Here is a 12,652-nt window from a genome sequence, read left to right on the forward strand (position 1 = left end):
ACTTGTATTTGCTATTTGGTTTTTATTTATATTTGAAAAGTAAAAAGAAAAGCATCACATTCAAAACTAAGGGACCTTCCATGTGAAGTAACAGGTAAAATAGGATTCATTTAATGGTAAGTTTATTTATTGAATGCCTACTTCTTTCCAGACACTGTGTTAGGTGTCAGGAATACGAGAGTAAACCAGATCAGTTCTTTCATTCATGACATTTACAAACTAGTTGAGGAGGTGATTAATAAACAACTAAATGGATACATAATATAATGTTAACTGGTGGTAAGTGCCCTGAGGAAAAATTAACTGGGTAGGATCACTAACCATTGCTGGAAAGATGTCTTTGGACTATGGAAATGAGCTTTTAGCATCATCAGGTAATACCTGGGAAGCACCATCCAGGGAAGGTTTGGATTCCTAGAGGCAGTAGTTTTCATATAACCTGTGGAGCTTTTGAAAACATACATGCCTGTGTTACCACAGCATCATACCTCTTTCACCAACATCAGAATTCCCTGGTAGGCAGAGCTGGCCAGGGACAGGATGAAAGGGTTTGAAAAAAGGCTCCACAGATCATTTTGACACATAGCCTTGTTCAAAAACTGCTGTGGGATTTTGGATTTCAGTGCACCTGTGCAAGCCTTTGAACACACTTGGGTTTTCTCCTGAGGAACAAATGGAGTATTTTTGCAGGTGTGTGGGATGTATACAGCTGCTTGACTGAAGGAACGTGCTAACCATCTGGTTTTTATAACAGTCAAGAATAGCCAGAACGTGAGCACACCTGTACTCTAAAGATAAGGAGGAAGAATGGGACCTGTAAGAGCTCTGCTTGCACTGGGACAGCTGGAATCCCCCCAGTGATCTCTCCAGGGCTGATCTAGAACCTTGTGCTCTCGGCAGCCCTGAAGTGCACACCCATGGTTCCATGCCGTTTCTTTGCCTGAAGTGCAGTTCTTTCTTTCTCTGTCTCACAAACATATGTGTGCTTCAAGAAAAATTAGATTAAGAGCGGTATCTCTATACTGAAGACTTCTGTGTCTGTCACTCTATCTTTGATGTCTGTGCTAAGTCATTTCAGTCATGTCCAACTGTTTGTGACCCATGGACTGTAGCCCACCAGGCTCCTCTGTCCATGGGATTCTCCAGGCAAGAGTGTTGGAGTGGGTTGCCATTTCCTTCCTAGATGTCTACTTGAGCCTTATACCTAAATGGTCTCCCACAGGCAGAGATGCTCAAAGCATCTTAAACTGAACTCAATATCTTCCCAACATCTCTGGTCACCTTTTCTTTAGTAGACTTTATTTTTTAGAGCAGTTTTTAAGTTCACAGCAAAACTGAGCAAAAAGTGTAGAGAGTTTGCATTACCCCCTGACACCACACAAGCACAGGCTTCCCCACTGTTAGCATCCTGCAGCAGATTGGAACATCTGTTATGATCAATAAACCTGCATTAATACATCTTTATAACCCAAAGTCCATCATTGACATTAGGGTCTAGTGTTAGTGTTGTATCTCTGGTCCTTATTACTTGTTCTGTCTCCTGATGTTGTCTATCATCTCACCAGTGAATCATGTGAGAAAATTAGAAGTCACTCTCAAATGCTCTTACTCCCTCGCCCCTGTGTTCCATGACCAAGTCATACCAGTTTTATAGCCTACATTTTCTTAAATCCAGTCCCTCCTCTCGATGCCTCTTCCATTGCTCACATTGTATCCTGCTCTGAACCACTAGAAAGCCTGTGACTGGTCTCTATGCCTCTCTTTTGTCCCCAAAGATCCATCACCAGCCAGAATGTCTATCTAAACCACAAGTCTGGCAGTTTCATACTGCATCTTAAAATGCTTCCTTGGCTCCATGTTTTCTATAAGGCACATTCAAAGCTTACTAGAGTGGCATATAAAACACTGTGATCTCGCTCCTTGGAGGGACTCTCCAGCTTCATGTCCTCCACCCTGTGCTCCAGTGGCACCAAATTACATAAAACATACTGTTTCTGTTCTCTGTGCCTTGACCCGAGCTGTCCCCTCTGCTTGGAATGCAGCGATGTCCCCCTTTATCTGGCTTCCCCTGCCTCTTCTGTAAGGCTTAATGTAGGATCATTTCCAGGAGAAAGTCTGCCTGGTTCCCTGGGCTGGATGAGGTTCTTTCCTCCTTTCTCTAGCACACTGTGCATCTCTGTCATTATGCTTCACTCCATTATTCATCATGACCATTTATGAGACAGATCATAGACTGTCAGCTCTTTGAGGGCAGAGATGGTAACTTATTTGTACACTCGGTGCCTAACACAGTGCTTGGCACTTGGTAAGCAGTGAGCGAGTGAGTGAGGTTATAAGAAAAGGGAAGACCCATGCCATTAGTTGCAGGAGAAATTCTGGTATATGGTTTTTTATTTCAGTCACAAAGGAAAGGAAAGCTTTTGACACAAGTTGCAAGTATCAGCAGGGATAAGAAGATTGCTTGAGAAAGTTAATGAACTAACTTGGAGATAAATGCTGGGATTTCACTATGATAAAGGAAATAACTTATAAGCAAAAAATTAAGGGCAGTGACATCATGATTTGGCAATGGAATGATTATTTATCATTGCTGCTTATTTATGACTCAGAAAACTCTTTTAGGATTTCTTATTGCAGAAGTACCTGCCAGTGGAAGAGACTGGAAGAAAAGGAAAAAAAGAAAATGGAGACACAGATAGAACACTCTGAACCAAGCAATGGCTCTGTCACCAACTCACTGCAAAATTGTTATCAGTCACTTAATCTTTTTGTTTTCCCCTTAGTTTCCTTAGTATGAGAGGAGCAGGTTACAGTATTTTCCAGTATGCTTGCCTGGAAAATCCCATGGATGGAGGACCCTGGTAGGCTACAGTCCATGGGATCGCAAAGAGTTGGACACGAATGAGTGACTTCACTTTCTTTCTTTTTTTCTTTCAGTTTCCTTAGTATGAGAGGAGCAGGTTATAACAGTGCTGTTCTACTCTCCAGGCCCAAATTTGAAAGGAGACATCCTTTTTGGGGGGAGTGGGCGGAGGGAACATTCTTATCTTATATACTATTAAGGTCCAGATTCATTCCTTCATCTACTTCATCCACCCAAGCATGGTGGATCTGATATTTAATATATGCAAAGACCTAACCTAGACCTTCCTATCAAAAGTCCCCCTTTGCTCTGTTTTTTTTCCTCCTTAACATTTATCATAATCTACAATTATCATTTTTATTTAGTTCCCTGTGTTTTGTTTCTTTTTCCAGTAGACTGTAAGGCAAGACCTGAAGGCAGGGCCTTCAATGGCCTTGTCCATCGTAGCATCGTCTGTGCCCAGCACAGGCTTATATACAGGAGTGCTTGACAAGTGTGTATGGACGAGGGCTGCATTAGTGAGATGCTAGAAGTGCAGGCAGCTCAGCGGTCTGGAATTGGGGATCATAGACTCAAATTAGCCATTATGTAGTCAGTATACGATAGGACACTGTCCATCCCTATGTTCAGTAGCCCTAAGATTGCCTTCGCAAGCACCCAGTGACAATAGTTCTCATGCCAACCAACAGAAACCCACCCTACTGGAGTATGTGGTGCTGTGCAGATATTTAAGGGCATAACTTGATCTCAGCAGTTAACCCAGACTTGTTATCCATGCATAGACCCAAATCCAAGCACCACGGGTAGAATGATTGTATCCATCTCTGCCAAGTGTCCGGGAGACGTCTGCAGAACTGTCTCTTATGCTGCATATCATGGGCCCATGATGAAGTCCTGGTCTCATGCTGACTGATGCAGGCATCATGCTTTGGCAGCTTAGGGCTCCCCTGGTGGGTTTACCTGTAAAACTACATTTTAAAAACTCAGTGGCCATTTCTGGAGAGTGTCATGAAATTTATTTATTGCTGGATGTTTCTTTATCTCCAAGTGGTGAACATTTTCTCAAAAGCCAAGTTTTAACTGAAAAATCAGATTATTTTGGCCATTTGCTCTGTGGCTTCATATGCCATCTCTCCGATTTTGTCAGTCTCAGAACGGCAAGGAAGTAGAGGAGAGGGTAGAAGTGGTGATCAAAATCGGTCTCAGCTAGATCTCTATAGAGTGTCAGTCACATTCAACAAAACAGTGGTGTGTCCTCAAACACTCAGAAAAGAAATTGAATTACTTCTTAATTGAGTTCCTGTTGCGATGGAGCCTGGATTGTGAATGCTTTACACTACTGCAGTGCCTTTCATCTACAGATATTAAAGCACTCAGCAACTATCCCTTCATTAAGTCTGTCGCGCCTCTGGAAGGTGGTTAACACCAGTCCTGGAGCACTCTACCCACTCCTGAAGCTCATTCACCTGAGGCTGGCCTAGGGTGGAAGCTGTTGACTGTAAGGTGATTATACCCAGCTTCTAAAATGAGAAAACAAGAAGTGACTTACCTAGTTAAAACTGCAGGAGAAGTTTTATTGGACAGAATGTATTTACCAGAAGTGAATTGTGACCAAAAATCTGGTGCCAACAGTTTTCCTCAGATACGCAGTACAAAGAGGATCTTCTTTACGTGACTGGTGTTCAGCCCTGAGTGTGCCTCTCTTAGGGAATAGGGAACTATTCTGTGTTCCCAAGGTTTCTGGCCCCAAGCAGATTGAGTTCAGTGTTAGAGGGAAGAGTGCCACCTATTGAATTGTAGAAATTCATGGACATGTGTGGGGACCCGTGGAGAAGTGTCTCAGGCCACATTCACTCTTGGTTTGCTATGGTAACTTAATATGTGTCTGAAGGAAAACAAGTATGTTGGCTACTCTTAGAAAAACATCTACAAACGTCTGTGTATTTTCCCCAGCTGGAGCTGAGCGTATGCCTGTAGTTTAGCCTACTGCTCCTTGAAAGAAGCATGCTGCTCAAAGACTGAGGCAGATGGTATTTTTACCACTTCAGGCAAAACATGGCACCTATGGTTCGGGTTTCTACAATTTTAATTTTTTAACACTTTCAAGATGGCTGGCTTAAAAATCTCTCCATCACAGGGATACAGAACTTTTCTCAATTTCTTTTTAATAATTGCCTCAGATATACAGATTATGGATAAATATCACTTGGTCAGAACCAGACTTTCAGCCCTGTGGGCTACCCTCCTGCTCATTCTCCCACAAGTGCCTAGGACTAGGCCTTACATGGGCTTTGACAGTCATGCCAATTTTGATGCAAAGACTCTAAATGGTTTACAGGAGCTTTCTTGGTATTTATCTCCAGCCTTTACTGTGTGTGGTTCATATAATTTTCCCATGACGCAGTACAGAAAAGAAAGTTGTTTTTTATGTCTTCCCACTGAGGTTCACTTGAAGCACAGAGAATTGCTCAAGGTTAAGCACTTGGTAAAGAAAGATTTTGCATGTGTTTGTTTATCAGGCATCTAGTTCTCAGTCAAATGTGAGAGAGGCTTTTTGAAAGGAGTGGGGTTTTCTGCTGTTCCCTCTCCCGGAATTTGTTCAGGTCTCAGGGTAGCCCTTTCCCCTGCCTCAGGAGCAACGTCTAGAGCCCCTGCCTTCTTCGTCCCTCCCCACGCTCAGGCCTTGCACATTTTATTATAAAACACATTTGCATAGGGTACACATTAAAATTCCCTTCCCAGCAGCAAACTGCCGTCCACAGACATTTGCATTTGCATGATCACACATCATCACTTCCTCTCGTGTCCTGGTTCTCCTTTCCACAGCTTGCCCTTTTAGCCGTTTCTTCCCATGTATTATCCATAGGTTGCTTCAACCATTTTGCTGCATATCAAATCTAAAGTTCTTTTTTGAACCAGTGTAGGAAATTTTCTATAAATATTATTGTCCTTTCTTTACTGACAAAGCCAGATTTTTTTTTTTTTTTTTTTTTTTTGGGCAGACAGTTTTAGCCGTCTTGTTCTTTCCCATAACCCTAGCTAACTGGCTCTGAGAATTTTTCATGTTGGCACATTTAGAGACCAGATGTTGCTGTATTTTCTTTTCCCTGTACCCCTTTCTTGGGCAGATGCTCCTTCTCCTACTCTGGGACTTTGCATTAGCTCCTTTGGTAAAATATTCCAAACAGCATCATTGTATGCACTAAATCTCTCATTTCCTCTAACCTCTTGAAGCTGTCTTAACATTTAGGATTTCTGGTTTTGTAATAATTATGGAGACTATCTAGAAGCAATGACATTCCTCCCTCTTTTTTCATTAAGAATTTGTGGTCCAATTATATGAGATGTTTATAATATAATTTAAAGGAAAAAATCCAAATCCAGATACCATTATGATATGAGTGCAATTATATAAAATTTCATATGCTTGATAAAGACTGAATGACAACTTATAAAATGTAAAAAGGGCATTAAGATAATAACTTTTTTTCTGAAAGGTATCAGTTTTAAAAGTGTAGACTCTGATTTGAATTGGAATTTTTCTGTATTACCACCTGAGCTACTGATAATTGAAAAATAACTTTCCTGAACTCATGTTTTTAGTTCATAACCAGAATTTAATCCTAGGCTCCTAAAGAGTTGCTTGCTTCTATGGCAGTAGAAGGAATTCACCGGAAAATGTGAATTTTTAAAAATAACATTTTAAATTGAAGTATAGTTGATTTATAATGTGTTAGTTTCACGTGTATGGCACACTAATTCAGTTTTATATACATATACACACATATATATTTATTTATATTTTCAGATTATTTCCCTTATAGATTATTATAAAATACTGGGTATAGTTCCCTGTGCTTTACAATAGTTCCTTATCAAGTTATCTGTTTTATATGTAGTTGTGTATATGTTAAACTCCTGATTTATCCCCCCCACTTCCCCCTTTGATAATCAAAAGTTTGTTTTCTGAAATATGATTTTTTACACTGTGATTTTTTGTGCAAGGCCTCAAGTTGTGGTTGAGGTGCCAGGGAGTAGTTGAGAAAGATGAAAAAGAAAAGCCTGGGCTCAACCTGTGGTGCAGCACTGATGTCCTGCCCACCGCAGAGAGGTGTGGGCTGACAGACCCCATCAGGACAGCCGTCTGAAAATTTTAAATTCTCCACTCCCTGTTTCCTGAAAATCAGATGTAACCAATTATTTTTCTCTTGGCAGTCACACTTCAGAAAAGTAGGGGGATTTTGTTTGGGGGTTTTTACCCAGCAATAATGAATAATTTTGTTTAATCTTTTTTTCAAAACAATTAATTTACTAAAGCTGGTTTTTGCAACTACTGCTTTAATTCCAGATCTCCTTCAAAATACAGTTATCAGTGATGAAAAGTAACCATTAATCTATTTCTATCCATAATAAAGCCAAAAAGCTTTTGTACCATGTAAAATTTTTCATCAAAAATAAGTTCTAATTGCACATGCAATAGTTAGTCTCCAGAGCCAGAGTTGTGCCTTATTATGACCCTCAAGTCTTTTTGCAAAACAATCACCCTCTGGACATTCATTCCTTCCTTCCTTCCCCTATTATCAAGCTATTTCTTTTCCTCCTTAAGTCTCTGAGTATATTATTTTGCATTTGTCCCCAATGACTATCATCTTACTTTGATGATCTATTCCTGTAATTTCTTAATGTTATTTTAAAATTAGATTCTTGTTCTCTGAGGTGTTTGCAGTCCCACACATTCCAATGGCATCAACAGATTTAATGATCATAATCTCTAGTCCCTCATGGATCGTGACTAAAATTATTAAATGATGTCAGTGATGAGCCTCTTTATGACATCATAAGATAATGCCACCCTCTCAGCTGTTTGCCCAAATATTATTGATATTCTTTGAATTCAATCCTCTAAACAGTTATAAATCTTCTTTATTTTTCTTTATGTCATATATTTCTAGCTTATTGGCCTTTCATCTCTAATTTTATATATAAAATATTGAATTGTTTTGTTTATAGCAATAATATTTAGTGGGGCAGTCTCTGCCATTCTCAGGTTTATAATTTTGAATTACTGGTTCTTGAAAAATTACATGTCTGCATTATATCTCACATTTATTAGGAAGCTAAGGCAAACTTGGATTGTTGATGAAGAGGAGTTCTTAGTTGTAAGCCTGGAATCGTGTCTGGTTTTATATCCTGAGGGCCTAACACAGTTCCTGCCACACACTGGGTACCTAATAAATATATGCTGAACTACTATTGAATGAATGAATAACCCAAGATGTGCCAGCTGTTTGTACCAATGTTCCTTTTCGTTCATAAGATGTATTTGACTCCATCTTTGATCCTCTTATTTCTCCCCTAGTATATTTAATCAAATATCTCCTCAATGCCATACACTCCCTGGGTTAAAACAAAGATTCATTTGGGGTAACCTTTTGAATATTAGTCTAGAAAGCTAACTGCAGATGCTTACCAGGCTGATTCTGTGGATAAATACTCTGCACGGTGGGGTAGCTGGATTCAATTATTGTTCCCAGTTTGTGGTATCAGGACCCACCTGTGCACAGGGAGTGACTGTGTGACTTTATGTGGAGGACTGAGACTTTTGTCCCCTGGAGGAGTCTGCTTAGTCCATGAAACAGTTTTAAGTAGATCTGAAGGGAATACTGTTTCTTCCCGTGTCATCAAAAGCAGTGGAAGGACATGAGTTTTCCAAAAAGAGAATGAAAAGAGAGGCACCTCTGTGTCGATATTGAATCTGGTTTCAGTAAGTCGGAAGTCTTTGTCATTGCCTTAGATTGTTATTTCCAAATTTATTCCCTAATCCTACAGCCTGATTTTATGTGGAATTAAGGACTTCTGTGATGTCAAGATGTTTGATCTTACAGAAAGCTATAATTCGTTAAGATGGTATATCTACAGCCATTCCCTCGTGTTTCCTCAGCTGTGTCGAAGGCACTACTTAGCCTCCCTGCTGACACGTGAGACTGAATATCGATCCTAGATGTGCTTAACCGCCTTTCTGAAATGGCCTGGTAGCTGTGCACCTCAATTTTAAACAGAATTACTGAGGTCACAGTAGAGATGACCGAACCTATAACATAGATCAGTGATGTGTACGATGCTACTAACTAAAGATTACCATTGAGTAGATCTTTTCTTTCTTCCAAGTGCTTGACTTTCTGGCTTGAGGAAAGATCTTACCTATCCATCAGATAGTACTAAAGCCAAAGATGTGCCTCTGAAGATTGATTCATGCATGGTCCCCCTATGGAAGGTCTCCCTGTTCTAGATCCAAAGAAATCTTGCTGCTTTTTGTCTTCATTCCTATGTACCTGTTAGGAAAGGTTGTAGGCCTTTCTACGTCCTATGACCCTGGTAAGATGCATGTCATTGTAAGCATGTTCTTCAGTGTGCGCTCTGTTCAAGACATACACTGAGCACTTCAGTCAAGTGGTTCTATCAGATTCTGTCTCTGAATCCTTTCATTTTATGGAGAAGAGATTAAATAAGCTAACAGTGTTCACACAGTTACTATCTCACAGTCATGATTCTAGCCAGGCCTATTGACTCCACACTGTACTCTTCACTCCCACACTGTTTTCCAGGGTGCTTTAGACATACAACAAAAAGAAGTAAGAGAGAATTTGTAGTCAGTCTCTGGTCTTACCAAAATCCAGAAAATGGTATGCATTACTCTGTAATCCTAACATAATTCTGGTCTCGGAGGTAGTGACTGTCTAGTAAGTGAATATCTTAGGATTTATTTGCTGAACTAGTTCAGTGATTATTGTGATTTTTTTCCTAAGATGGTATGCATTCTTCCCTCTTTCAAAAAAGTTTTAGAGATATGACCATTTAAGACAAGTTCTCAAGATTTCCCTGGTGGTCCAGGTCAGCCTTGCAGTGCAGGGGATGCAGATTCAATCCCTTGTGGGGAACTAAGAGCCCACATACACTGCAGTGAAAGATCCCACATGAGCATCAAGATCCCGCATGCTACAACTAAGACCTGATGTGGCCAAATAAATACATATAAAAAAATAAAAATAAAACAAGTTCTCATCACTGTTCTCTCAATGAAAGCAAGGGTCTGTGTTAACAAATACCGTAGCACCATAATGTCGAGCCCTGCTACATCTGGAAGAGGTGTTAATCCTGTAGGTATGATTACACTTATATGATACAGAGTAACAGCATCGCCCCCATAGCTTTGCTTCCTGCATGTGCCCTCAGTCTGATGTGATCTGCCTGGAAGGACTGGCTGAGGTATACATTGGTTGTCATTGCTCTCAGTAGGTATTGTTTTTGTGTCATTTGATGTGCCTTCCAGTGATGGATGGAGGGTTTCCCAGGTGGCGCTAGTGGTAAAGAACCTGCCTGTCAGTGCAGGAGACATAAGAGATGCAGGTTTGATCCCTGGGTCATGAAGATCCCCTGGAGAAGGTAATGGCAACCCACTCCAGTATTCTTGCCTGGAGAATCCCATGGACAGAGGAGGCTGACGGGCTACAGTCTATAGGGTTGCAAAGAATTGGACATGACTAAAGTGACTTATGGAGAAGGCAATGGCACCCCACTCCAGTACTCTTGCCTGGAAAATCCCATGGACGGAGGAGCCTGGTAGGCTGCAGTCCATGAGGTCGCTAGGAGTCGGACACGACTGAGCAACTTCACTTTGACTTTTCTCTTTCATGCATTGGAGAAGGAAATGGCAACCCACTCCAGTGTTCTTGCCTGGAGAATCCCAGGGATGGGGGAGCCTGGTGGGCTGCCGTCTATGGGGTCGCACAGAGTCGGACACGACTGAAGCGACGTAGCAGCAGCAGCAGCAGCAGCAAAGTGACTTAGCATGCACACAAAAGATCAGTTATGGAAGTCGTGTGTTTTGAGCTCATTTTGTATCAGGATGTATGTTGGGATGCCAGGAATCTAGGCTCAGTGGATGGTAGTGATGCTGGTGGTAATAGTGGTTTTGAGGTAAGTGATCCCAAGGTTTTCGCAGATGAAAAATCAGGATATGAGGAGAATTTAAGAAATGAATGAAGGGACTTCCCTGGCGTGCAGTGGATAAGAATCCACTTGCCAATGCAGAGGACACGATCCCTGCTCTGGGAAGATCCCACATGCCTTGGAGCACCTAAGCCTGTGCACAACTGCTGAGCCCATGCTCTAGAACCCATGCTCCAGAAGAAAACAGGCCACTGCAATGAGAAGCCCGCTCACCACAACAGAGTAGCCCCCACTCACTGCAACTTGAGAAAACCCAAGTGTAGCAGCAAAATCCCAGTGCAACCAAAAATTTTAAATTAATTAATTAATTTTTTAAAAAGAGAAATGTATAAGATATAGACTCAAGTCAAGCTGGAAACCCAAATGACTCTTGCATAATTTATGTGTTTCTCTCATAATCTCCAGGATGGTTTACATACATGATGTGCGTGCACCATTAAATTTTCCTCTAGAAGACATGATAAACAAGCAGTAAAAATTGCTTTTCCTGTGGAATTAAGCCTCAATTTAATATAATTCCATACATATGTCAGATGGGGCCTCCCAGGTGGCGCAGTGGTAAACAATCCACCTGCCAGTACAGGAGATGCAAGAGACACAAGTTTGATCCCTGGGTTGGAAAGATCCCCTGGAAGAAGAAATGGCAACCCACTGCAGTATTCTTGCCTGGAAAATCCTATGAACAGAGGAGCCTGGTGGCCTATAGTCCATGGAGTCGCAAAGAGTTGGACATGACTGAGCATCACCACCACCCTCAGATACCCTACTTACCAAATGTTAATGAAAATTTATAAATTAACTTTAAAAACTAAAATCATTTAGTTCCCTTTAATTACATTTTGAAATCAGGCACATCTACTGAAATCAGCACACACCCTGAGCTCCAAGCTGACCTCTTGTTTCTTAAGCAACAAGCACAACTTTACCTGAATATTCAGCCATAGAGTGAACAGTTTTGGGCAGTTTTGATTATGCCAATAAAATGTTTTTAATGATATGAAAATATTTATAAATTATATATGTATCTATGGGTGTTTGTTTAGAGGTATTTATACATATAATATGGGCTTCCCTGGTAGCTCAGCTGGTAAAGAATCAGCCTGCAATGCCGGAGACCCCAGTTCATTTCCTGGGTCCAGAAGATAACCTAGAGAAGGGATAGGCTATCCACTCCAGTATTCTTGCCTGGAGAATCCCCATGGACAGAAGAGCCTGGTGGGCTACAGTCCATGGGATTGCAACCAGTCGGACATAGCTGGGCGACTAAGTACAGCATACATATAATATACATATATACTCAGATATGGTAATTTGTATGCAATGAGTTGTTTGATTATGTTCAGGTCTTTGTGGATAGTATTTCACAGCACAGACTCAGATGTACTTAGCTGAGAGGTTGAGCCTTGAAATCAGTTCTGAAATCTCACTCTCAACAGGAGGCCACACATCATCCAGACTGAGCTTAATAGACTCGTGTGGAAGATAGGGCAAGAAAAATAATACCTTATCTGTTTTTATCGTGTGTTTTTCTTTTCCCTTTTAGGGAGAATAGACTGCATTATCAATGATCAAAATGATTTGGAAATTCATTTTTCAGAACAAGCATGTTTCTTATTTTCTAATAATCACAGTTTTAAATATTTAAAATACTTCCATGAATCTATGTAAAATAGTCTATGAATCTTTATAATCAAAGCCAGGTCAGTCAGTCAGTCAGTCAGTTCAGTCGCTCAATCATGTCTGACTCTTCAAGACCCCATGGACCACAGCATGCCAGGC

The 12,652-nt window shown here is 40.8% G+C and overlaps 1 protein-coding gene across 4 annotated transcripts in view; it reads left to right on the plus strand.

Moving 5' to 3' along the window:
• The window catches only part of PDSS2 (decaprenyl diphosphate synthase subunit 2), a 280,931-nt gene that overhangs the window by 234,037 nt on the left and 34,242 nt on the right, over positions 1-12,652 (plus strand). The gene's annotated exons all lie outside the window — the stretch shown is intronic.

The sequence above is a fragment of the Bubalus kerabau genome, chromosome 9 (assembly GCF_029407905.1).
Source record: "Bubalus kerabau isolate K-KA32 ecotype Philippines breed swamp buffalo chromosome 9, PCC_UOA_SB_1v2, whole genome shotgun sequence".
Lineage (NCBI taxonomy): Eukaryota > Metazoa > Chordata > Mammalia > Artiodactyla > Bovidae > Bubalus > Bubalus kerabau.